Genomic DNA, 25,939 nt, shown 5'->3' on the forward strand with positions numbered 1-25,939 from the left:
TTAACCATTTTGCAAGGCATAAATAGAGCAACAGATGTAGACAACAAATGTATGGACAACAAGGGGGGAAAGCTGTTGGGGGGGTGGTGGTGGGAGGAGTTGAGAGACTGGGATTGGCATGTATACATTTATATGTATAAAATAGATAACCAATAAGAACCTGCTGTATAAAAATATAAAATAAAATTCAAAATTAAAAAGAAATAAAATTTAAAAAATAAAACAGAAAAAACAATTATTCCCTTCACATACATGTATTTATATGAATAAATTATTTCCATGCTTATATCTGTAAATACAAAAAAGAGGAATAAAATCTACCTTGAACCAAAAACGAAAAAGAGAAAAAAAACACAGAACCCACCAGTTCCACAGAGGAAAACCGTATCAGGGCACTTGCTCCAGTTGTAAACAATTCTGAAGTTGGCCAGTGGTGGGGAATCGTCTCCCATTCAGCCAGCAGCCCCCACGCAACAAGCGTCCTCATTGCAAAGCTGGGGCACCGTGCCGAGGCATCTGTGAGTAAACGTGAGCTGAGCCCCAGGCCAGTTGCTGCTGAACTATTCCCACCCGTCCCAGGTAAAACACCTGAATATATACAAGGACTTGAAAGCCTAGAGGAAGGGCCATAGAGCCACACGAGTGACAGCATGCCGGCCGACTTGGTGCCTGCAGGCCAGCCAGGATGGTCCTGGCCCTGGGTGCTCTTCTGGAAGATTTCCATTTCCCTGACTGAGATACCCGTCCTGTCCCTGCCCCCACTGCTTTTTTCCTTCCTCACCTCTGCCCAGGGAGAAATTCCAGCAGCAGGTATGGGTGACACATCCTCTTCTTTAGCAGGTGGCAGCCTGGCAACTGCTGCAGAAAGTCCAGCAGAGCCCCACTCACACTGGGCCACCCACAAAGCCGTGGCCTCTCACTCCCTCCCACCAGCCCAGCCCCGAGACTGCTGACAGGGCAGAGAAAATGGTGTCAGGCACGGCTGCAGGGGCTCTTGCTGCCTGGAGTGGTATTTATATTGATCTCAACCCAGGCACACCTGGGGAGGGCTGGCCCGCACGGTAAGGCTGCCCAGGTCAGCCAATCATCACCCCTCAGGGGCTCACAGTTGCAGAAAATGGAACTTGCTGAACCGGCCAGGTCCAAGGAACAGGTGTGGGCTCCTGAGAGTCAGGATAGACAAGGGGCTGCAGCTTTGGCTTGTTTTCTAATCATTTTATCTGGCCCATGAGTGGGAGACAACTTCAAGAAAACCCTCTCCTTATGAGAGGAACCCAGGAGTCAGGGAGAGGAGGGGTGGGTGGTGGTTGGAGACAGAGGCCTGGTGCCCCGGGTGCAGTGGAAGTCTCTGGAAGACCAGGTGGAGGGAGGCCGCACAGAGTGATGCCCAGGGTCACAGACCTGTCGCAGCTGCTGTTTGTTAGTTCAAGTCCTGCTCTGAGGTGCTCTGTGCCAGCTCTGAGCGACAGGTGAGCTGGGGGTGCTCTGCAATGAGGGCTATGTGCACGGTTCCTGTGTGCCCAGCCCTGCCATGGTACCTGCAAGGGTAGCTCTGTATCCTGGGAAGGGCCTGACCACGAGAGCCCCGTGGGCTGGGGTGGGGGTGGGGTACCTGCCCAGGTGAGCTCCATATTCTGGGATATGTCTGACCACGAGAGCCCCATGGGCTGCTGGGGACCTGGTAAAGGATGTCAGGACAGTCAGTGAAGCCACCGAGGATATACCTCCAGTTGCTCCTAATTCCTACACCCTGCTGGTCATTCTACCAACCACCAGGACATGGTATTCTGTATTAGTCTTCAATGATGCCTTCTTTTGTATTCCATTAGTCCCAGAGTCACAAGAAATTTTGGCTTGTGAGTGGCAGGACTCAACATACAACTAAAACAATACTTCCGGGCCGTCTTGCCCCAAGGGTGCAAAAATTCCCACACCATCTTTGGGGAAAGCTTAGCTAAAGACCTAAAAGTTCTACCTCTGGAAAAGGAAACCCTCCTTCAGTACGCAGACGACATTCTGATCGCCAGCCCTACTAAGGAGGCCTCTGAACTACCAAGCCAATAAAGGATAGAAGTTGTCCAAGAAAAAGCTCAAATATCACAGACTGCGGTGACCTGCCTGGGCTTCATTCTCACAGAAGGTCGGAGAAGCCCATCCCAGGAAAGGGAAGAAACCATTTGCAGCCTTACCCCTTTCTAAAACTAGAAGACAGCTTAGGGGTTCCTGGGGAGGCCAGGGTTTGCTGCTTCTGGATCCCTAACTACAGTCTACTAGCTGGGCCTCTATATGAAACACTGAAAGGAAAAGATGATGATCCTTTTGAATAGAATCCAGAAGTGGCCTTTCAAGAATGGAAAGAGCAGTCAATTCAGACCCTTGCCCTGGAACTCCCTAATTTAGCTAAACCCTTTGACCTTTACATTCCCGGTGAAAGGTGAATCGCCATTGGAGAATTAGTGCAAAAACTGGGACCACTTGAAATGGAACAATGCAAGAATGCCATCCAGGTAGGATAAACTACGGTCACCAAGGGGCTTGGCCCACTGCCGCATCTGGCCAAGATACTGGCGGTATCTAAAAACCTGGAAATCAGCAGCCCAAAAGGCCACCTCCTTCCTAAGGGAAAAGGACCCCACGTGGTGATCCTAACCACCAACGATGCCCTGAAGTTGCAGGGTTCGCTCCGTGGGCACACCGACCTCGAGTGAGGAGGCCCTCCAACTCCAACATCCAGAGAGATAACCGGGGGCAACAGGGCACCATGACGACTCGTGTGAACATCACTTGACCTGGAGTTTCTCTCATAAAACAATAAGAGTGTGTCCCAAAAGAGTAGACTACTGCTTGCAGGACTTACTGCACCCAGAGGGGAACTAATAATCTTGGCGGGGGAACCGTATATCACACTGTCACCATAGAAAAGCCTACAGACACCGTGATGATGGTGGCCAATAAGACCGGCTGGACTCCTGTTTACTTCAAAAGGCTGTTGACTCAGTGGTCATCATGGTCCTTGATCACCACTGACCCTGGACTGTCTGGGAGTTGAGCGGGCAGGGCTCTGACACCTGGTGCTGTTTGTACGTTAATTCAGGGGCCTAATTGAAGAAAGCGCAGACTACTGGTCAGAGCATCTAGGCTGGCAGAAACGGTCAGCCTAAGGTGGCCGAACAAATGTGGGGCGGGGTGAAACCGGCCCCCACAGCGTCTCTGCACATCTCTTTCCTGGACCCTTAAAGGTCATTAGAATCTATAACACTTCCAATGCTGGTGCTCAGGTGGACGAGCAGGGAGGCAGGGGGCCTGGGGACAATCAACGTCACCTGGAGGCTGCTGGGGAGAAGCTCTGACCCTCGCCCCCGGGTATTAGGGCTCCCAACTCAGCACTCAGCAGTTACAGAAGAAGTGTCTGCACCCTCAGCACTCCAAGAATGAGGAACGGGACAAAAGGCAGAGGAGGGGTTTGTCCCCAGCAAAGCCCATTAAAAATCCCTGGGAGATAAAAATAGAATCTGGGCAATAAAGTCAAGTCTAACCTTTTTTATCCTTTGTGCTTTGTCTAATTTCACGTGCTCCTAGGGTCCCGCATGCAGAGGTTCCACACCCGGCACTTCAGACCAGATTTCCTAGTGCAGAATGGCTGGGTCGACACCTCAGCTCCTGGGGCCCAGTGCAGACTCCGCGATATAGAGCCTGAGCTGCAGCCAACCTGGCCCTCGAGAGCTCCGCCCCCTCCCTCCCACTGACTCTGACAGGATCTCTACACAGCAGCCCAGCCCACAGCCCACGGGGTAGTGCATGCTCTCACCTCTCCATTCTCTGATCAAAATATAAAGTTTCCTTTGCTTGTGAACCAAACTCAGTCTCGATCTGTTGACCCCAATGACACTGGGCAGGGGGACACTTGTTGGGGTCCACTCTGGAGGATCAGTAACAGAAATTGAGACTATTGTAAGCTCAATGAACAGATGTGTGAGCCAAACTGTAGTTAACATAGAACAGTGTATAAGGCTCGGGTAAAATAAGATGTTTCTAACACTTCCATTTGATATTTCCATCACTTTATTATAAGCAAGTTCAGTGAAAAGGTTTGTCTTATTTGTCAGGTCAATATTAGAGAAACGAAGTGATTTCTTTCCAAGGATGTACATCTAATAATCTTGGTTAAAGCTTCAATCTTGTTTTAAATGCTTTTCCATTGAAAATGATACCTCTCTTTCAGCTCCCCCATTTCTGAGAAGTATAAAATCTTATAATTTATTATTACCAAAGGGGAAAGGTGGGAGGAGGGATAAATTAACAGTTTGGGATTAACACATACACACTGCTATGTATAAAATAGATCATCAACAAGGAACTACTGTATAGCACAGGGAACTACACTCAACATTTTGCAATAACCTATAAGGGGAAATAATCTGAAAAAGAATAGATATTTTTATTGACATCATCTATCAATGACAGTTAAAGTGTAACCTAAGGGAAGCTGGTGGTGAGTGCTTCTGACCCTGAAGACTTCAATCATCTAGAGTTTGGACTCTGCCTACTTCCCAAGGCCCTTAATGAACATATGTGTAGCCGTAGCTTAAAAAATTCCCCAGTTTGGGTTTCGGGGAGACACTGATTTTGAAAAAGCCCTGGTGTTCTCCTTACATGAATGGGACTCTTCCTACTGCTAAAACATGTCTGTCACACCCAGAGGATGGTATACCGTCTGATCGGGAAGAGTTTGGAAAAGGCATCTCATCTCCTCATCTCCTGGTGCTCGGGTTCACCCCTCCAGCGTCTTTACTAACAGTCTCCCCACTTGGAGATGTCAGCACTGTCAACATCCTGTTGCGTACAGTTTGGAATTTGTCCAGAGGATGAAGCGGAAGGATGAGGAACAATGAGAGACAAGTCCTAGGTGTTCAGACAGGCACATGTCACTCTAATTTCCAATCAGGAAGACGAACTGACCAAAGGCTAGGGTTGCCCATGGAAACAGTATAGGGCTTGAGGAAATCCCGCTGCTTTGTGGCCAGTTCCCATAAACACAAGTTGAACAATGGAACTCAGGGGCAGTAAAATTCACAAAACTGCAGAGTTGAAAATATCCATCACTGAAAAATGTCTTGAGGAAAGTCAGAGAAAAGGACTTGTAAGCAAGGGAGAATGGCAGGAAAGGGATTTGAGGAGGTAGAAAGGACTCGCCATTAAGCACAAGAAAAGGAGCTGAACATTGCCAACATTGCAGTTGGCCAAAAAGGGTGTATGCGTTTTTTTCTGTATATATTCAAGAAAAGGGCATACACTTTTTTAGCCAACCAAACAGGTGGGCACTGGAAGTCAATACTACAAAAGATATCACTTCGCATCAGTCAGAAGAGCCATCCTCATAAAGCGTAAACAACAGAAATGCAGGACAGGGCAAGGAGAAGAGGGAGCCCTGTGAGACTTATAGTGGAAATGTATATTGCCAACGGCCATTCTGGAGAAGTGTATTGTGTTTACTAAAGCATCTAAAAAATGAGCTACAGAGCATAGGGCACTTGCACTCATGGGCGTATATCTTGAGAAAAACAAAAATCGAGAGGACACAGGCACCCCAATGTTTACCCCCTCTCTGTTTAAAAGATCCTCAACTAGGATATAACTTAAATGTCTCTGGAGGGAAAAAATGGGTAGAGATGTGGTACTTAGGTAGAGTGGAATATTATTCAGCCTGGAAATCAATGAAATATGGCCAGTTGTAACAACTCCGGAGGAGTTACGTATGATCTTTCTAAGTGACATAATTCAAAAAGAAAAAGACACATATCATAAGATATCACTTAAAGGTGGAATCCAAAATGGCTACACATGAAATAAATTACAAAACAAAAACATAGTCAAATATGTAGAAAACACGCATAAGGCTGCTAAACGGGAAAGGTGGGGAGGGGTGAGGCATCACCCAGGAGGTTGAAATTAGCAAAGATACCATTCCAAATACCAAACTGATAATCAACAAGGCCTACACGGTAGCTAAAAGAACTGCACTCAGCACACTCAAGTCACCGGAAAAGAATATATACGACTGGTAAGAATCTGAAAAAGAATTTACTGATGTCTCTCTGTACGTGAATCAAGTGGATGTACAGCAGCAAGAAACAGAGCTTTGAAAATCAGCTGTAACCAATATAGTAATAAATTGAAAAAAATAAACGACAGAGAGACAGAGAAAACCTCTTACAACTTTTCCTCAGGGCCGGTGATGCAACATGGATTGAACACATCTAGACCCACAGCAGGATGAGACATAAGGCTGGAAACTGTTTGCGCTAAGAGAAATGTGAGGTTGGGTGAGGAAATGCACACCCTTTAAAGTAATACTACCTGGTACCCATTCAATGGGTCCCAAATATGCAGGTTCAAGGGATCTTCCTACAGCTAAAACATGCATGGAAAACCCAGAGGACTGTACACCATGTGATCGGGAGATGTGTCTAAAATGCAGCTCATTTATCCTCTCCTGGTGCTCCTGTTCACCATTCCAGCCACGTTACTTAGAATCTCCCCACTTGGAGAATCAGCACATTTCAACTTCTGTTTCACACATTTTGCAAATTGTGAGGAGGATGAACGGGGAACCAATGAGAGAATAGTTGTAGGGGTTTGGACGGGCACATATCACTCTAATTTCCCATTAAGAATAAGAATTGAAAAAAGGCTCAGCCCGCCTCGCCCGAGCCAAAATAGGGCCTGAAGCAATCCTGCGGGTTTGAGGCCAGCTCACAAAAGAGCAACTTAAAAAATGGAGCTCAGGGTCACTGCAATTCACAAACCTGCAGAGTTATAAATGAAAACCAACGTCCAAAAATATGTTGAGGTAAGGCAAAGAAGAGGATCTGAATGCAAGACAGAATTGCAAGAAACAGATTTCAAGAGATAGATTGGACTCGTCTTTAAAGCACATGAAAAGCGGCAGAATTTCGACAATGATGCAGTTGGCCCAAAAGGGCGTATGCGTTTTTTCCTGATTATATCCAGGAAAAAACGCATACGCACTTTATGGGCAACGAAGCAAGCAAGCAATGCAAATGTGCACAACAAAGAAGTCTCATTTCCCACTGGTCAAAAGGGCCATCCTAAAAAATTGTAAAAACCAGAAATGCAGGACAGGCCATGGAGAACAGGGAGCCTTTATACGCTGATGGGCAGTGTGTGAACTGCCGAGAGCCACTCTGGAGAAGTGTATGGTGGTTCCTAAATCATCTAAAAAACAGAGCTACAGAGCATAGGACACTTCCAATCATGGGAGTATATCTAGGGAAATCTAAAAATTAACAAGACACAAGCACACCACAGTTTAGGGCTACTCTGTTTACAAGAACCTCAACTTCAGTATACCTTAAATATCCCAGGAAAGAGAACAATGGATAAAGAAGATGTGGTACTTATGTACAATGGAATATCTCTTCACCATGAAATCAATGTAATAAGGCTAGTAGAAGGATAAAGAGTGGATTTAGGTCCGATAATACTACTTGAAATAAGTCAAACAGAAAAAGAAACATATCATAAGATATCACTTATAGAGGGAGGGTAAATATGGCTGCACAAGAAATGAATTACAGAACAGAACAGTGTCTCACATTTAGAAAACACACTTATTTCAGCTTAAGGGGAAAGGAGAGGTGGGGTGATGCATAAAACCAGAGTTTGAAATTAGCACAGATACCGTTCAATAAACCAAATAGATATTAGACAAGATCTACACCTTGCTCAATGAACTGGCCTCAACACACCCTATACACCGCAGAGAAATATATCTGAGTAATAAGAATCTTAAAACCCATGTATTGATATATCTCCATAAGGGAATCAAGTGTGTGCAGAGTGGCACAAACACAGCAGTGAAAATGAGCTAAACCCCATTATAGAAATAAATTTTAAAAACAAAATGCAGAAACAATGAAAGAGAGAAAAATTCTTACAAAATTCGCTCAGGGGCTGTGATGCAACCTGGATTGACCACATATAAACCCACAGCTGGATAAGACATAAGGCTGGACACTTGGGGCTGAGAGGATTGATGAGCTTTGGTGAGCAACTGCCAAAAGTTTAATGCAATACTTCATGCTACTCATTCCAAGGGTCCCAACACTCCAGGTTGAAGGGAATCTTCCTACAGCTAAACCATGCTTGGGAAACCCAGCGACTGGTATACCATATGATCGGGAAAGGTTTCTAAAACGCACCTCATTTTTCCTCTCCTGGGGCTCCGGATCGACATTCCAGCCGCTTTACCAAAAATATCCCCACATGGAGAGTCAATGCCTTTAAGTTCTGGTATCGCACAGTCTGCAGTTAGTGCGGAGGATGAATGGGAATAGGGGGAACCAGTGAGAAACTAGCTGTAGCGGTTTCAAGGGGCACATGTCACTCTAAATTCACATCAGTAAGAAGAATAAACCAAAGGCACAGCAAGGTGCCCCAGAAGAAGAATAGGGCCTGAAGGAATCCTGTGGTTATGAGGCAAGATCACAAAAATAAGAGCTGAAAAATGGAGCTAAGGGCCACTGCAATTCAAAAACCTGCAGAGTTATAAAGGCCAACTATTTTCAAAAAATATATTGAGGTAAGGCTATGAAGAGGCATTGAAAGCAAGGCAGAATTGCAGGAAAACGATTTCAGGAGGTAGACTGGAATTGCATTTAAAGCATAGGAAAAGAGGCAGAACGTCCACAATGATTCACTTGGCCAAAAAGGGCGTATGCCTTTTTTCCTGAATTTATTCAGGAAAAAAGGCATACGCCCTTTTTGGCCAACCAAGCAAGCTTGCAAAGGAAATCTGCACTACAATGAAGTCTCACTTCCCCCCGGTCAAAAGGGCCATCTGAAAAAAGTGTAAAATCCAGAAAGGCAGGACAGGCCATGGAGAACTGGGAGCCTTGTTATGCTGATGGGCGGGATGTGTATGGTGTTTCCTGAAACATCTAAAAAACAAAGCAACAGAGCCTAGGGCACTTCCACTTATGGTCCTATAGCTTAGGGAAATTAAAATCAAAAAGACACAGCCACCCCAAAATTTGGGACGCCTCTGTTTACAAGAACCTCGTTAACCGTACAAGTTCAATATCACAGAAAGTGAAAAATGGATAAAGAACTTGTGGTACTTACGTACAATGCAGTATCACTCAGCAATGAAATCTATGTCATCAGGCCCGTAGCAGCATAATGAGTGGATTCAGGTACGATGATTCTAACTGAAATAAGACACACAGAAAAAGAAACATCATAAGATATCACTAATACACGGAATGTAAACTTGGCTACACAGGAACTGAATTACAGAACAGAACAGGGTCTCAAATTTAGAAAACCAACTTATGCTTGCTTAAGGGGAAAGGTGAGTTGGGGTGCTGCATAAAACCAGAGATTGAAATGAACACAGATAAAGTTCCTTAAGCCAAATATGGAATAGACAAGAGCTACTCCTTGCTCAACGAAATGGACTCAACACCCCATATTAAACGCCTAAGAATGTACCTGACTAGTAAGTATCTTAAAACCTATGGATTGCTATGTCTCCGAAAGAGAATCAAGCATGTGTACAGGGGCATAAACGCAGCAGTGATAGGATTGGAGAGGTTCAGTGAGCAAATGAAGACCCTTTGAAGTCATATTGCATGGTACCAATTCCACGGGCCTCAACTCTCCAGGTTTAAGGTATTCTTCCTTCAGCTAAAACATGCATGTGGAACCCAGAGTATGATCAACCGTGTGAAAGGGAGACATGTTCAAATATGTCTCAGTTTTCCTCCCCTGGTACTCGGGTGCAACATTCCAGAGGCTTTACTAACACTCTCCCCACTTGGAGAGTCAGCGCCTTTAACCTCCTGTTTGGCCCAGTTTGCAATTTCTGCGGAAGATGAACAGAAATAGGGAGAACCAATGAGAGACTAGCTGGAGGTGTCTGGACGGGCAAATTTAACTCTCATTTCCCACCAGGAAGAGGAAATAACCAAAGGCTCAGCATGCCGTGCCGGAACCAGATTAGGGCCTGAAGCCATCCTGCGGTGTTGCGGCCAGCTCACAAGAAAGCGAGTTGAAGAAAGGAGCTCAGGGGCACTGTAATTCACAAACCTGCAGAGTTATAAATGACAGCTATCGTCCAAAAATATACTGAAGTAAGGCTGCCAAGAGGACTTGAAAGCGGGGCAGAATTGCAGGAAACCGATTTCAGGAGGTAGACTGGAATTGCATTGAAAGCATAGGAAAAGAGGCAGAACGTCCACAATGATGCACTTGGCCAAAAAGGGCGTATGTGTTTTTTCCTGAATATATTCAGGAAAAAACGCATACGCCCTTTTTGGACAACCAAGCAAGCTTGCAAAGGAAATCTGCACTACAATGAAGTCTCACTTCCCCCCGGTCAAAAGGGCCATCTGAAAAAAGTGTAAAATCCAGAAAGGCAGGACAGGCCATGGAGAACTGGGAGCCTTGTTATGCTGATGGGCGGGATGTGTATGGTGTTTCCTGAAACATCTAAAAAACAAAGCAACAGAGCCTAGGGCACTTCCACTTATGGTCCTATAGCTTAGGGAAATTAAAATCAAAAAGACACAGCCACCCCAAAATTTGGGACGCCTCTGTTTACAAGAACCTCGTTAACCGTACAAGTTCAATATCACAGAAAGTGAAAAATGGATAAAGAACTTGTGGTACTTACGTACAATGCAGTATCACTCAGCAATGAAATCTATGTCATCAGGCCCGTAGCAGCATAATGAGTGGATTCAGGTACGATGATTCTAACTGAAATAAGACACACAGAAAAAGAAACATCATAAGATATCACTAATGCACGGAATGTAAACTTGGCTACACAGGAACTGAATTACAGAACAGAACAGGGTCTCAAATTTAGAAAACCAACTTATGCTTGCTTAAGGGGAAAGGTGAGTTGGGGTGCTGCATAAAACCAGAGATTGAAATGAACACAGATAAAGTTCCTTAAGCCAAATATGGAATAGACAAGAGCTACTCCTTGCTCAACGAAATGGACTCAACACCCCATATTAAACGCCTAAGAATGTACCTGACTAGTAAGTATCTTAAAACCTATGGATTGCTATGTCTCCAAAAGAGAATCAAGCATGTGTACAGGGGCATAAACGCAGCAGTGATAGGATTGGAGAGGTTCAGTGAGCAAATGAAGACCCTTTGAAGTCATATTGCATGGTACCAATTCCACGGGCCTCAACTCTCCAGGTTTAAGGTATTCTTCCTTCAGCTAAAACATGCATGTGGAACCCAGAGTATGATCAACCGTGTGAAAGGGAGACATGTTCAAATATGTCTCAGTTTTCCTCCCCTGGTACTCGGGTGCAACATTCCAGACGCTTTACTAACACTCTCCCCACTTGGAGAGTCAGCGCCTTTAACCTCCTGTTTGGCCCAGTTTGCAATTTCTGCGGAAGATGAACAGAAATAGGGAGAACCAATGAGAGACTAGCTGGAGATGTCTGGACGGGCAAATTTAACTCTCATTTCCCACCAGGAAGAGGAAATAACCAAAGGCTCAGCATGCCGTGCCGGAACCAGATTAGGGCCTGAAGCCATCCTGCGGTGTTGCGGCCAGCTCACAAGAAAGCGAGTTGAAGAAAGGAGCTCAGGGGCACTGTAATTCACAAACCTGCAGAGTTATAAATGACAGCTATCGTCCAAAAATATACTGAAGTAAGGCTGCCAAGAGGACTTGAAAGCGGGGCAGAATTGCAGGAAACCGATTTCAGGAGGTAGACTGGAATTGCATTGAAAGCATAGGAAAAGAGGCAGAACGTCCACAATGATGCACTTGGCCAAAAAGGGCGTATGCGTTTTTTCCTGAATATATTCAGGAAAAAACGCATACGCCCTTTTTGGCCAACCAAGCAAGCTTGCAAAGGAAATCTGCACTACAATGAAGTCTCACTTCCCCCCGGTCAAAAGGGCCATCTGAAAAAAGTGTAAAATCCAGAAAGGCAGGACAGGCCATGGAGAACTGGGAGCCTTGTTATGCTGATGGGCGGGATGTAAATTGCCAACAGACACTCGGGGGAAGTGTATGGTGTTTCCTGAAACATCTAAAAAACAAAGCAACAGAGCCTAGGGCACTTCCACTTATGGTCCTATAGCTTAGGGAAATTAAAATCAAAAAGACACAGCCACCCCAAAGTTTGGGACGCCTCTGTTTACAAGAACCTCGTTTACCGTACAAGTTCAACATCGCAGAAAGTGAAAAATGGATAAAGAAGTTGTGGTATTTACTTACAAAGCAATATCACTCAGCAATGAAATCTATGTCATCAGGCCCTTAGCAGCACAATGAGTGGATTCAGGTATGATGATTCTAACTGAAATAAGTCACACAGAAAAAGAAACATCATAAGATATCACTAATACACGGAATGTAAACTTGGCTACACAGGAACTGAATTCCAAAACAGAACAGGGTCTCAAATTTAGAAAACCAACTTATGCTTGCTTAATGGGAAAGGTGAGTTGGGGTGCTGCATAAAACCAGAGATTGAAATGAGCACAGATAAAGTTCCTTAAGCCAAATATGTAATAGACAAGAGCTACTCCTTGCTCAACGAAATGGACTCAACACCCCATATTAAATGCCTAAGAATGTACCTGACTAGTAATTATCTTAAAACCTATGGATTGCTATGTCTCCGAAAGGTAATCAAGCGTGTGTACAGGGGCATAAACGCAGCAGTGATAGGATTGGAGAGGTTTGGTGAGCAAATGAAGACCCTTTGAAATCATATTGCATGGTACTCATTCCACGGGTCTCAACTCTCCAGGTTTCAGGGATTCTTCCTTCAGCTAAAACATGCATGTGGAACCCAGAGTATGATCAACCATGTGATCGGGAGACGTGTTCCAATATGTCTCAGTTTTCGTCCCCTGGTACTCGGGTGCAACATTCCAGACGCTTTACTAACACTCTCCCGACTTGGAGAGTCAGTGCCTTTAACCTCCTGTTTGGCCCTGTTTTCAATTTCAGTGGAAGATGAACAGGAATAGGGAGAACCAATGAGAGACAAGCTGGAGGTTTCTGGACGGGCAAATTTAACTCTCATTTCCCACCAAGGACAGTAATTAACCAAAGGCTCAGCGTGCCGTGCTGGAAACAGATTAGGGCCTGAAGCAATCCTGCGGTGTTGCGGCCAGCTCACAAGAAAAGGAGATGAAGAACGGAGCTCAGGGGCACAGGAATTCACAAACCTGCAGAGTTATAAATGACAGCAATCGTCCAAAAATATACTGAAGTAAGGCTGCCAAGAGGACTTGAAAGCGGGGCAGAATTGCAGGAAACCGATTTCAGGAGGTAGACTGGAATTGCATTTTAAGCATAGGAAAAGAGGCAGAACGTCCACAATGATGCACTTGGCCAAAAAGGGCGTATGCGTTTTTTCCTGAATCAGGAAAAAACGCATACGCACTTTTTGGCCAACCAAGCAAGCTTGCAAAGGAAATCTGCACTACAATGAAGTCTCACTTCCCCCCGGTCAAAAGGGCCATCTGAGAAAAGTGTAAAATCCAGAAAGGCAGGACAGGCCATGGAGAACTGGGAGCCTTGTTATGCTGATGGGCGGGATGTAAATTGCCAACAGACACTCGGGAGAAGTGTATGGTGTTTCCTGAAACATCTAAAAAACAAAGCAACAGAGCCTAGGGTACTTCCACTTATGGTCCTATAGCTTAGGGAAATTAAAATCAAAAAGACACAGCCACCCCACAGTTTGGGACAGCTCTGTTTACAAGAACCTCGTTTACGGTACAAGTTCAATATCGCAGAAAGTGAAAAATGGATAAAGAAGTTGTGGTACTTATGTACAATGCAAAATCACTCAGCCATGAAATCTATGTCATCAGGCCCGTAGCAGCATAATGAGTGGATTCAGGTATGATGATTCTAACTGAAATATGTCACACAGAAAGAGAAACATCATAAGATATCACTAATACATGGAATGTGCACTTGGCTACACATGAACTGAATTACAAAACAGAACAGGGTCTCAAGTTTAGAAAACCAACTTATGCTTCCTTAAGGGGGAAAGTGAGTTGGGGTGCTGCATAAAACCAGAGTTTGAAATTAGCACAGATACCATTCAATAAGCCAAATATGTAATAGACAAGACCTACCCCTTGCTCAACAAAATGGACTCAACAATGAGGTATCACCTCACACCTGATAGAATGGGCATCATGAGAAAATCTACAAACAAAAATGCTGGACAGGGTGTGGAGAAAAGGAACCCTCTTCCACTATTGTTGGGAATATAAATTGATACAGTCACTACGGAGAACAATATGGAGTTTCTTAAGAAACTAACAATAGAATTACCATATGATACAGCAATCCCAGTACTGGACATATACCCAGACAAAACCATAAATCAAAACGAGACATTCACCGCAATGTTCATTGCATCACTATTTACAATATCGAGGTAATGGAAGCAACCTAAATGCCCACAGACAGACGAATGCATAAAGCTGTGGTACATATATAAAATGGAATATTACTAAGCCATGAAAAGGAATGAAATTGGGTCATTTGTAGAGACGTCGATGGATCTAGAGACTGTCATACAGAGTGAAGTAAGTCAGAAAGAGAAAAACAAATCTTGTATATTCATGCATATATGTGGAACCTAGAAAAACTGTACAGATTAACCATTTTGCAAGGCATAAATAGAGCAACAGATGTAGACAACAAATGTATGGACAACAAGGGGGGAAAGCTGTTGGGGGGGTGGTGGTGGGAGGAGTTGAGAGACTGGGATTGGCATGTATACATTTATATGTATAAAATAGATAACCAATAAGAACCTGCTGTATAAAAATATAAAATAAAATTCAAAATTAAAAAGAAATAAAATTTAAAAAATAAAACAGAAAAAACAATTATTCCCTTCACATACATGTATTTATATGAATAAATTATTTCCATGCTTATATCTGTAAATACAAAAAAGAGGAATAAAATCTACCTTGAACCAAAAACGAAAAAGAGAAAAAAAACACAGAACCCACCAGTTCCACAGAGGAAAACCGTATCAGGGCACTTGCTCCAGTTGTAAACAATTCTGAAGTTGGCCAGTGGTGGGGAATCGTCTCCCATTCAGCCAGCAGCCCCCACGCAACAAGCGTCCTCATTGCAAAGCTGGGGCACCGTGCCGAGGCATCTGTGAGTAAACGTGAGCTGAGCCCCAGGCCAGTTGCTGCTGAACTATTCCCACCCGTCCCAGGTAAAACACCTGAATATATACAAGGACTTGAAAGCCTAGAGGAAGGGCCATAGAGCCACACGAGTGACAGCATGCCGGCCGACTTGGTGCCTGCAGGCCAGCCAGGATGGTCCTGGCCCTGGGTGCTCTTCTGGAAGATTTCCATTTCCCTGACTGAGATACCCGTCCTGTCCCTGCCCCCACTGCTTTTTTCCTTCCTCACCTCTGCCCAGGGAGAAATTCCAGCAGCAGGTATGGGTGACACATCCTCTTCTTTAGCAGGTGGCAGCCTGGCAACTGCTGCAGAAAGTCCAGCAGAGCCCCACTCACACTGGGCCACCCACAAAGCCGTGGCCTCTCACTCCCTCCCACCAGCCCAGCCCCGAGACTGCTGACAGGGCAGAGAAAATGGTGTCAGGCACGGCTGCAGGGGCTCTTGCTGCCTGGAGTGGTATTTATATTGATCTCAACCCAGGCACACCTGGGGAGGGCTGGCCCGCACGGTAAGGCTGCCCAGGTCAGCCAATCATCACCCCTCAGGGGCTCACAGTTGCAGAAAATGGAACTTGCTGAACCGGCCAGGTCCAAGGAACAGGTGTGGGCTCCTGAGAGTCAGGATAGACAAGGGGCTGCAGCTTTGGCTTGTTTTCTAATCATTTTATCTGGCCCATGAGTGGGAGACAACTTCAAGAAAACCCTCTCCTTATGAGAGGAACCCAGGAGTCAGGGAGAGGAGGGGTGGGTGGTGGTTGGAGACAGAGGCCTGGTGCCCCGGGTGCAGTGGAAGTCTCTGGAAGACCAGGTGGAGGGAGGCCGCACAGAGTGATGCCCAGGGTCACAGACCTGTCGCAGCTGCTGTTTGTTAGTTCAAGTCCTGCTCTGAGGTGCTCTGTGCCAGCTCTGAGCGACAGGTGAGCTGGGGGTGCTCTGCAATGAGGGCTATGTGCACGGTTCCTGTGTGCCCAGCCCTGCCATGGTACCTGCAAGGGTAGCTCTGTATCCTGGGAAGGGCCTGACCACGAGAGCCCCGTGGGCTGGGGTGGGGGTGGGGTACCTGCCCAGGTGAGCTCCATATTCTGGGATTGGTCTGACCACGAGAGCCCCATGGGCTGCTGGGGACCTGGTAAAGGATGTCAGGACAGTCAGTGAAGCCACCGAGGATATACCTCCAGTTGCTCCTAATTCCTACACCCTGCTGGTCATTCTACCAACCACCAGGACATGGTATTCTGTATTAGTCTTCAATGATGCCTTCTTTTGTATTCCATTAGTCCCAGAGTCACAAGAAATTTTGGCTTGTGAGTGGCAGGACTCAACATACAACTAAAACAATACTTCCGGGCCGTCTTGCCCCAAGGGTGCAAAAATTCCCACACCATCTTTGGGGAAAGCTTAGCTAAAGACCTAAAAGTTCTACCTCTGGAAAAGGAAACCCTCCTTCAGTACGCAGACGACATTCTGATCGCCAGCCCTACTAAGGAGGCCTCTGAACTACCAAGCCAATAAAGGATAGAAGTTGTCCAAGAAAAAGCTCAAATATCACAGACTGCGGTGACCTGCCTGGGCTTCATTCTCACAGAAGGTCGGAGAAGCCCATCCCAGGAAAGGGAAGAAACCATTTGCAGCCTTACCCCTTTCTAAAACTAGAAGACAGCTTAGGGGTTCCTGGGGAGGCCAGGGTTTGCTGCTTCTGGATCCCTAACTACAGTCTACTAGCTGGGCCTCTATATGAAACACTGAAAGGAAAAGATGATGATCCTTTTGAATAGAATCCAGAAGTGGCCTTTCAAGAATGGAAAGAGCAGTCAATTCAGACCCTTGCCCTGGAACTCCCTAATTTAGCTAAACCCTTTGACCTTTACATTCCCGGTGAAAGGTGAATCGCCATTGGAGAATTAGTGCAAAAACTGGGACCACTTGAAATGGAACAATGCAAGAATGCCATCCAGGTAGGATAAACTACGGTCACCAAGGGGCTTGGCCCACTGCCGCATCTGGCCAAGATACTGGCGGTATCTAAAAACCTGGAAATCAGCAGCCCAAAAGGCCACCTCCTTCCTAAGGGAAAAGGACCCCACGTGGTGATCCTAACCACCAACGATGCCCTGAAGTTGCAGGGTTCGCTCCGTGGGCACACCGACCTCGAGTGAGGAGGCCCTCCAACTCCAACATCCAGAGAGATAACCGGGGGCAACAGGGCACCATGACGACTCGTGTGAACATCACTTGACCTGGAGTTTCTCTCATAAAACAATAAGAGTGTGTCCCAAAAGAGTAGACTACTGCTTGCAGGACTTACTGCACCCAGAGGGGAGCTAATAATCTTGGCGGGGGAACCGTATATCACACTGTCACCATAGAAAAGCCTACAGACACCGTGATGATGGTGGCCAATAAGACCGGCTGGACTCCTGTTTACTTCAAAAGGCTGTTGACTCAGTGGTCATCATGGTCCTTGATCACCACTGACCCTGGACTGTCTGGGAGTTGAGCGGGCAGGGCTCTGACACCTGGTGCTGTTTGTACGTTAATTCAGGGGCCTAATTGAAGAAAGCGCAGACTACTGGTCAGAGCATCTAGGCTGGCAGAAACGGTCAGCCTAAGGTGGCCGAACAAATGTGGGGCGGGGTGAAACCGGCCCCCACAGCGTCTCTGCACATCTCTTTCCTGGACCCTTAAAGGTCATTAGAATCTATAACACTTCCAATGCTGGTGCTCAGGTGGACGAGCAGGGAGGCAGGGGGCCTGGGGACAATCAACGTCACCTGGAGGCTGCTGGGGAGAAGCTCTGACCCTCGCCCCCGGGTATTAGGGCTCCCAACTCAGCACTCAGCAGTTACAGAAGAAGTGTCTGCACCCTCAGCACTCCAAGAATGAGGAACGGGACAAAAGGCAGAGGAGGGGTTTGTCCCCAGCAAAGCCCATTAAAAATCCCTGGGAGATAAAAATAGAATCTGGGCAATAAAGTCAAGTCTAACCTTTTTTATCCTTTGTGCTTTGTCTAATTTCACGTGCTCCTAGGGTCCCGCATGCAGAGGTTCCACACCCGGCACTTCAGACCAGATTTCCTAGTGCAGAATGGCTGGGTCGACACCTCAGCTCCTGGGGCCCAGTGCAGACTCCGCGATATAGAGCCTGAGCTGCAGCCAACCTGGCCCTCGAGAGCTCCGCCCCCTCCCTCCCACTGACTCTGACAGGATCTCTACACAGCAGCCCAGCCCACAGCCCACGGGGTAGTGCATGCTCTCACCTCTCCATTCTCTGATCAAAATATAAAGTTTCCTTTGCTTGTGAACCAAACTCAGTCTCGATCTGTTGACCCCAATGACACTGGGCAGGGGGACACTTGTTGGGGTCCACTCTGGAGGATCAGTAACAGAAATTGAGACTATTGTAAGCTCAATGAACAGATGTGTGAGCCAAACTGTAGTTAACATAGAACAGTGTATAAGGCTCGGGTAAAATAAGATGTTTCTAACACTTCCATTTGATATTTCCATCACTTTATTATAAGCAAGTTCAGTGAAAAGGTTTGTCTTATTTGTCAGGTCAATATTAGAGAAACGAAGTGATTTCTTTCCAAGGATGTACATCTAATAATCTTGGTTAAAGCTTCAATCTTGTTTTAAATGCTTTTCCATTGAAAATGATACCTCTCTTTCAGCTCCCCCATTTCTGAGAAGTATAAAATCTTATAATTTATTATTACCAAAGGGGAAAGGTGGGAGGAGGGATAAATTAACAGTTTGGGATTAACACATACACACTGCTATGTATAAAATAGATCATCAACAAGGAACTACTGTATAGCACAGGGAACTACACTCAACATTTTGCAATAACCTATAAGGGGAAATAATCTGAAAAAGAATAGATATTTTTATTGACATCATCTATCAATGACAGTTAAAGTGTAACCTAAGGGAAGCTGGTGGTGAGTGCTTCTGACCCTGAAGACTTCAATCATCTAAAGTTTGGACTCTGCCTACTTCCCAAGGCCCTTAATGAACATATGTGTAGCCGTAGCTTAAAAAATTCCCCAGTTTGGGTTTCGGGGAGACACTGATTTTGAAAAAGCCCTGGTGTTCTCCTTACATGAATGGGACTCTTCCTACTGCTAAAACATGTCTGTCACACCCAGAGGATGGTATACCGTCTGATCGGGAAGAGTTTGGAAAAGGCATCTCATCTCCTCATCTCCTGGTGCTCGGGTTCACCCCTCCAGCGTCTTTACTAACAGTCTCCCCACTTGGAGATGTCAGCACTGTCAACATCCTGTTGCGTACAGTTTGGAATTTGTCCAGAGGATGAAGCGGAAGGAAGAGGAACAATGAGAGACAAGTCCTAGGTGTTCAGACAGGCACATGTCACTCTAATTTCCAATCAGGAAGACGAACTGACCAAAGGCTAGGGTTGCCCATGGAAACAGTATAGGGCTTGAGGAAATCCCGCTGCTTTGTGGCCAGTTCCCATAAACACAAGTTGAACAATGGAACTCAGGGGCAGTAAAATTCACAAAACTGCAGAGTTGAAAATATCCATCACTGAAAAATGTCTTGAGGAAAGTCAGAGAAAAGGACTTGTAAGCAAGGGAGAATGGCAGGAAAGGGATTTGAGGAGGTAGAAAGGACTCGCCATTAAGCACAAGAAAAGGAGCTGAACATTGCCAACATTGCAGTTGGCCAAAAAGGGTGTATGCGTTTTTTTCTGTATATATTCAAGAAAAGGGCATACACTTTTTTAGCCAACCAAACAGGTGGGCACTGGAAGTCAATACTACAAAAGATATCACTTCGCATCAGTCAGAAGAGCCATCCTCATAAAGCGTAAACAACAGAAATGCAGGACAGGGCAAGGAGAAGAGGGAGCCCTGTGAGACTTATAGTGGAAATGTATATTGCCAACGGCCATTCTGGAGAAGTGTATTGTGTTTACTAAAGCATCTAAAAAATGAGCTACAGAGCATAGGGCACTTGCACTCATGGGCGTATATCTTGAGAAAAACAAAAATCGAGAGGACACAGGCACCCCAATGTTTACCCCCTCTCTGTTTAAAAGATCCTCAACTAGGATATAACTTAAATGTCTCTGGAGGGAAAAAATGGGTAGAGATGTGGTACTTAGGTAGAGTGGAATATTATTCAGCCTGGAAATCAATGAAATATGGCCAGTTGTAACAACTCCGGAGGAGTTACGTATGATCTTTCTAAGTGACATAATTCAAAAAGAAAAAGACACATATCATAAGATATCACTTAAAGGTGGAATCCAAAATGGCTACACATGAAATAAATTACAAAACAAAAACATAGTCAAATATGTAGAAAACACGCATAAGGCTGCTAAACGGGAAAGGTGGGGAGGGGTGAGGCATCACCCAGGAGGTTGAAATTAGCAAAGATACCATTCCAAATACCAAACTGATAATCAACAAGGCCTACACGGTAGCTAAAAGAACTGCACTCAGCACACTCAAGTCACCGGAAAAGAATATATACGACTGGTAAGAATCTGAAAAAGAATTTACTGATGTCTCTCTGTACGTGAATCAAGTGGATGTACAGCAGCAAGAAACAGAGCTTTGAAAATCAGCTGTAACCAATATAGTAATAAATTGAAAAAAATAAACGACAGAGAGACAGAGAAAACCTCTTACAACTTTTCCTCAGGGCCGGTGATGCAACATGGATTGAACACATCTAGACCCACAGCAGGATGAGACATAAGGCTGGAAACTGTTTGCGCTAAGAGAAATGTGAGGTTGGGTGAGGAAATGCACACCCTTTAAAGTAATACTACCTGGTACCCATTCAATGGGTCCCAAATATGCAGGTTCAAGGGATCTTCCTACAGCTAAAACATGCATGGAAAACCCAGAGGACTGTACACCATGTGATCGGGAGATGTGTCTAAAATGCAGCTCATTTATCCTCTCCTGGTGCTCCTGTTCACCATTCCAGCCACGTTACTTAGAATCTCCCCACTTGGAGAATCAGCACATTTCAACTTCTGTTTCACACATTTTGCAAATTGTGAGGAGGATGAACGGGGAACCAATGAGAGAATAGTTGTAGGGGTTTGGACGGGCACATATCACTCTAATTTCCCATTAAGAATAAGAATTGAAAAAAGGCTCAGCCCGCCTCGCCCGAGCCAAAATAGGGCCTGAAGCAATCCTGCGGGTTTGAGGCCAGCTCACAAAAGAACAACTTAAAAAATGGAGCTCAGGGTCACTGCAATTCACAAACCTGCAGAGTTATAAATGAAAACCAACGTCCAAAAATATGTTGAGGTAAGGCAAAGAAGAGGATCTGAATGCAAGACAGAATTGCAAGAAACAGATTTCAAGAGATAGATTGGACTCGTCTTTAAAGCACATGAAAAGCGGCAGAATTTCGACAATGATGCAGTTGGCCCAAAAGGGCGTATGCGTTTTTTCCTGATTATATCCAGGAAAAAACGCATACGCACTTTATGGGCAACGAAGCAAGCAAGCAATGCAAATGTGCACAACTCAGAAGTCTCATTTCCCACTGGTCAAAAGGGCCATCCTAAAAAATTGTAAAAACCAGAAATGCAGGACAGGCCATGGAGAACAGGGAGCCTTTATACGCTGATGGGCAGTGTGTGAACTGCCGAGAGCCACTCTGGAGAAGTGTATGGTGGTTCCTAAATCATCTAAAAAACAGAGCTACAGAGCATAGGACACTTCCAATCATGGGAGTATATCTAGGGAAATCTAAAAATTAACAAGACACAAGCACACCACAGTTTAGGGCTACTCTGTTTACAAGAACCTCAACTTCAGTGTACCTTAAATATCCCAGGAAAGAGAACAATGGATAAAGAAGATGTGGTACTTATGTACAATGGAATATCTCTTCACCATGAAATCAATGTAATAAGGCTAGTAGAAGGATAAAGAGTGGATTTAGGTCCGATAATACTACTTGAAATAAGTCAAACAGAAAAAGAAACATATCATAAGATATCACTTATAGAGGGAGGGTAAATATGGCTGCACAAGAAATGAATTACAGAACAGAACAGTGTCTCACATTTAGAAAACACACTTATTTCAGCTTAAGGGGAAAGGAGAGGTGGGGTGATGCATAAAACCAGAGTTTGAAATTAGCACAGATACCGTTCAATAAACCAAATAGATATTAGACAAGATCTACACCTTGCTCAATGAACTGGCCTCAACACACCCTATACACCGCAGAGAAATATATCTGAGTAATAAGAATCTTAAAACCCATGTATTGATATATCTCCATAAGGGAATCAAGTGTGTGCAGAGTGGCACAAACACAGCAGTGAAAATGAGCTAAACCCCATTATAGAAATAAATTTTAAAAACAAAACGCAGAAACAATGAAAGAGAGAAAAATTCTTACAAAATTCGCTCAGGGGCTGTGATGCAACCTGGATTGACCACATATAAACCCACAGCTGGATAAGACATAAGGCTGGACACTTGGGGCTGAGAGGATTGATGAGCTTTGGTGAGCAACTGCCAAAAGTTTAATGCAATACTTCATGCTACTCATTCCAAGGGTCCCAACACTCCAGGTTGAAGGGAATCTTCCTACAGCTAAACCATGCTTGGGAAACCCAGCGACTGGTATACCATATGATCGGGAAAGGTTTCTAAAACGCACCTCATTTTTCCTCTCCTGGGGCTCCGGATCGACATTCCAGCCGCTTTACCAAAAATATCCCCACATGGAGAGTCAATGCCTTTAAGTTCTGGTATCGCACAGTCTGCAGTTAGTGCGGAGGATGAATGGGAATAGGGGGAACCAGTGAGAAACTAGCTGTAGCGGTTTCAAGGGGCACATGTCACTCTAAATTCACATCAGTAAGAAGAATAAACCAAAGGCACAGCAAGGTGCCCCAGAAGAAGAATAGGGCCTGAAGGAATCCTGTGGTTATGAGGCAAGATCACAAAAATAAGAGCTGAAAAATGGAGCTAAGGGCCACTGCAATTCAAAAACCTGCAGAGTTATAAAGGCCAACTATTTTCAAAAAATATATTGAGGTAAGGCTATGAAGAGGCATTGAAAGCAAGGCAGAATTGCAGGAAAACGATTTCAGGAGGTAGACTGGAATTGCATTTAAAGCATAGGAAAAGAGGCAGAACGTCCACAATGATTCACTTGGCCAAAAAGGGCGTATGCCTTTTTTCCTGAATTTATTCAGGAAAAAAGGCATACGCCCTTTTTGGCCAACCAAGCAAGCTTGCAAAGGAAATCTGCACTACAATGAAGTCTCACTTCCCCCCGGTCAAAAGGGCCATCTGAAAAAAGTGTAAAATCCAGAAAGGCAGGACAGGCCATGGAGAACTGGGAGCCTTGTTATGCTGATGGGCGGGATGTGTATGGTGTTTCCTGAAACATCTAAAAAACAAAGCAACAGAGCCTAGGGCACTTCCACTTATGGTCCTATAGCTTAGGGAAATTAAAATCAAAAAGACACAGCCACCCCAAAATTTGGGACGCCTCTGTTTACAAGAACCTCGTTAACCGTACAAGTTCAATATCACAGAAAGTGAAAAATGGATAAAGAACTTGTGGTACTTACGTACAATGCAGTATCACTCAGCAATGAAATCTATGTCATCAGGCCCGTAGCAGCATAATGAGTGGATTCAGGTACGATGATTCTAACTGAAATAAGACACACAGAAAAAGAAACATCATAAGATATCACTAATACACGGAATGTAAACTTGGCTACACAGGAACTGAATTACAGAACAGAACAGGGTCTCAAATTTAGAAAACCAACTTATGCTTGCTTAAGGGGAAAGGTGAGTTGGGGTGCTGCATAAAACCAGAGATTGAAATGAACACAGATAAAGTTCCTTAAGCCAAATATGGAATAGACAAGAGCTACTCCTTGCTCAACGAAATGGACTCAACACCCCATATTAAACGCCTAAGAATGTACCTGACTAGTAAGTATCTTAAAACCTATGGATTGCTATGTCTCCAAAAGAGAATCAAGCATGTGTACAGGGGCATAAACGCAGCAGTGATAGGATTGGAGAGGTTCAGTGAGCAAATGAAGACCCTTTGAAGTCATATTGCATGGTACCAATTCCACGGGCCTCAACTCTCCAGGTTTAAGGTATTCTTCCTTCAGCTAAAACATGCATGTGGAACCCAGAGTATGATCAACCGTGTGAAAGGGAGACATGTTCAAATATGTCTCAGTTTTCCTCCCCTGGTACTCGGGTGCAACATTCCAGAGGCTTTACTAACACTCTCCCCACTTGGAGAGTCAGCGCCTTTAACCTCCTGTTTGGCCCAGTTTGCAATTTCTGCGGAAGATGAACAGAAATAGGGAGAACCAATGAGAGACTAGCTGGAGGTGTCTGGACGGGCAAATTTAACTCTCATTTCCCACCAGGAAGAGGAAATAACCAAAGGCTCAGCATGCCGTGCCGGAACCAGATTAGGGCCTGAAGCCATCCTGCGGTGTTGCGGCCAGCTCACAAGAAAGCGAGTTGAAGAAAGGAGCTCAGGGGCACTGTAATTCACAAACCTGCAGAGTTATAAATGACAGCTATCGTCCAAAAATATACTGAAGTAAGGCTGCCAAGAGGACTTGAAAGCGGGGCAGAATTGCAGGAAACCGATTTCAGGAGGTAGACTGGAATTGCATTGAAAGCATAGGAAAAGAGGCAGAACGTCCACAATGATGCACTTGGCCAAAAAGGGCGTATGTGTTTTTTCCTGAATATATTCAGGAAAAAACGCATACGCCCTTTTTGGACAACCAAGCAAGCTTGCAAAGGAAATCTGCACTACAATGAAGTCTCACTTCCCCCCGGACAAAAGGGCCATCTGAAAAAAGTGTAAAATCCAGAAAGGCAGGACAGGCCATGGAGAACTGGGAGCCTTGTTATGCTGATGGGCGGGATGTGTATGGTGTTTCCTGAAACATCTAAAAAACAAAGCAACAGAGCCTAGGGCACTTCCACTTATGGTCCTATAGCTTAGGGAAATTAAAATCAAAAAGACACAGCCACCCCAAAATTTGGGACGCCTCTGTTTACAAGAACCTCGTTAACCGTACAAGTTCAATATCACAGAAAGTGAAAAATGGATAAAGAACTTGTGGTACTTACGTACAATGCAGTATCACTCAGCAATGAAATCTATGTCATCAGGCCCGTAGCAGCATAATGAGTGGATTCAGGTACGATGATTCTAACTGAAATAAGACACACAGAAAAAGAAACATCATAAGATATCACTAATACACGGAATGTAAACTTGGCTACACAGGAACTGAATTACAGAACAGAACAGGGTCTCAAATTTAGAAAACCAACTTATGCTTGCTTAAGGGGAAAGGTGAGTTGGGGTGCTGCATAAAACCAGAGATTGAAATGAACACAGATAAAGTTCCTTAAGCCAAATATGGAATAGACAAGAGCTACTCCTTGCTCAACGAAATGGACTCAACACCCCATATTAAACGCCTAAGAATGTACCTGACTAGTAAGTATCTTAAAACCTATGGATTGCTATGTCTCCAAAAGAGAATCAAGCATGTGTACAGGGGCATAAACGCAGCAGTGATAGGATTGGAGAGGTTCAGTGAGCAAATGAAGACCCTTTGAAGTCATACTGCATGGTACCAATTCCACGGGCCTCAACTCTCCAGGTTTA

Source organism: Pseudorca crassidens, unplaced genomic scaffold (genome assembly GCF_039906515.1).
Source record: "Pseudorca crassidens isolate mPseCra1 unplaced genomic scaffold, mPseCra1.hap1 Scaffold_48, whole genome shotgun sequence".
Taxonomy (NCBI): Eukaryota; Metazoa; Chordata; class Mammalia; order Artiodactyla; family Delphinidae; genus Pseudorca; species Pseudorca crassidens.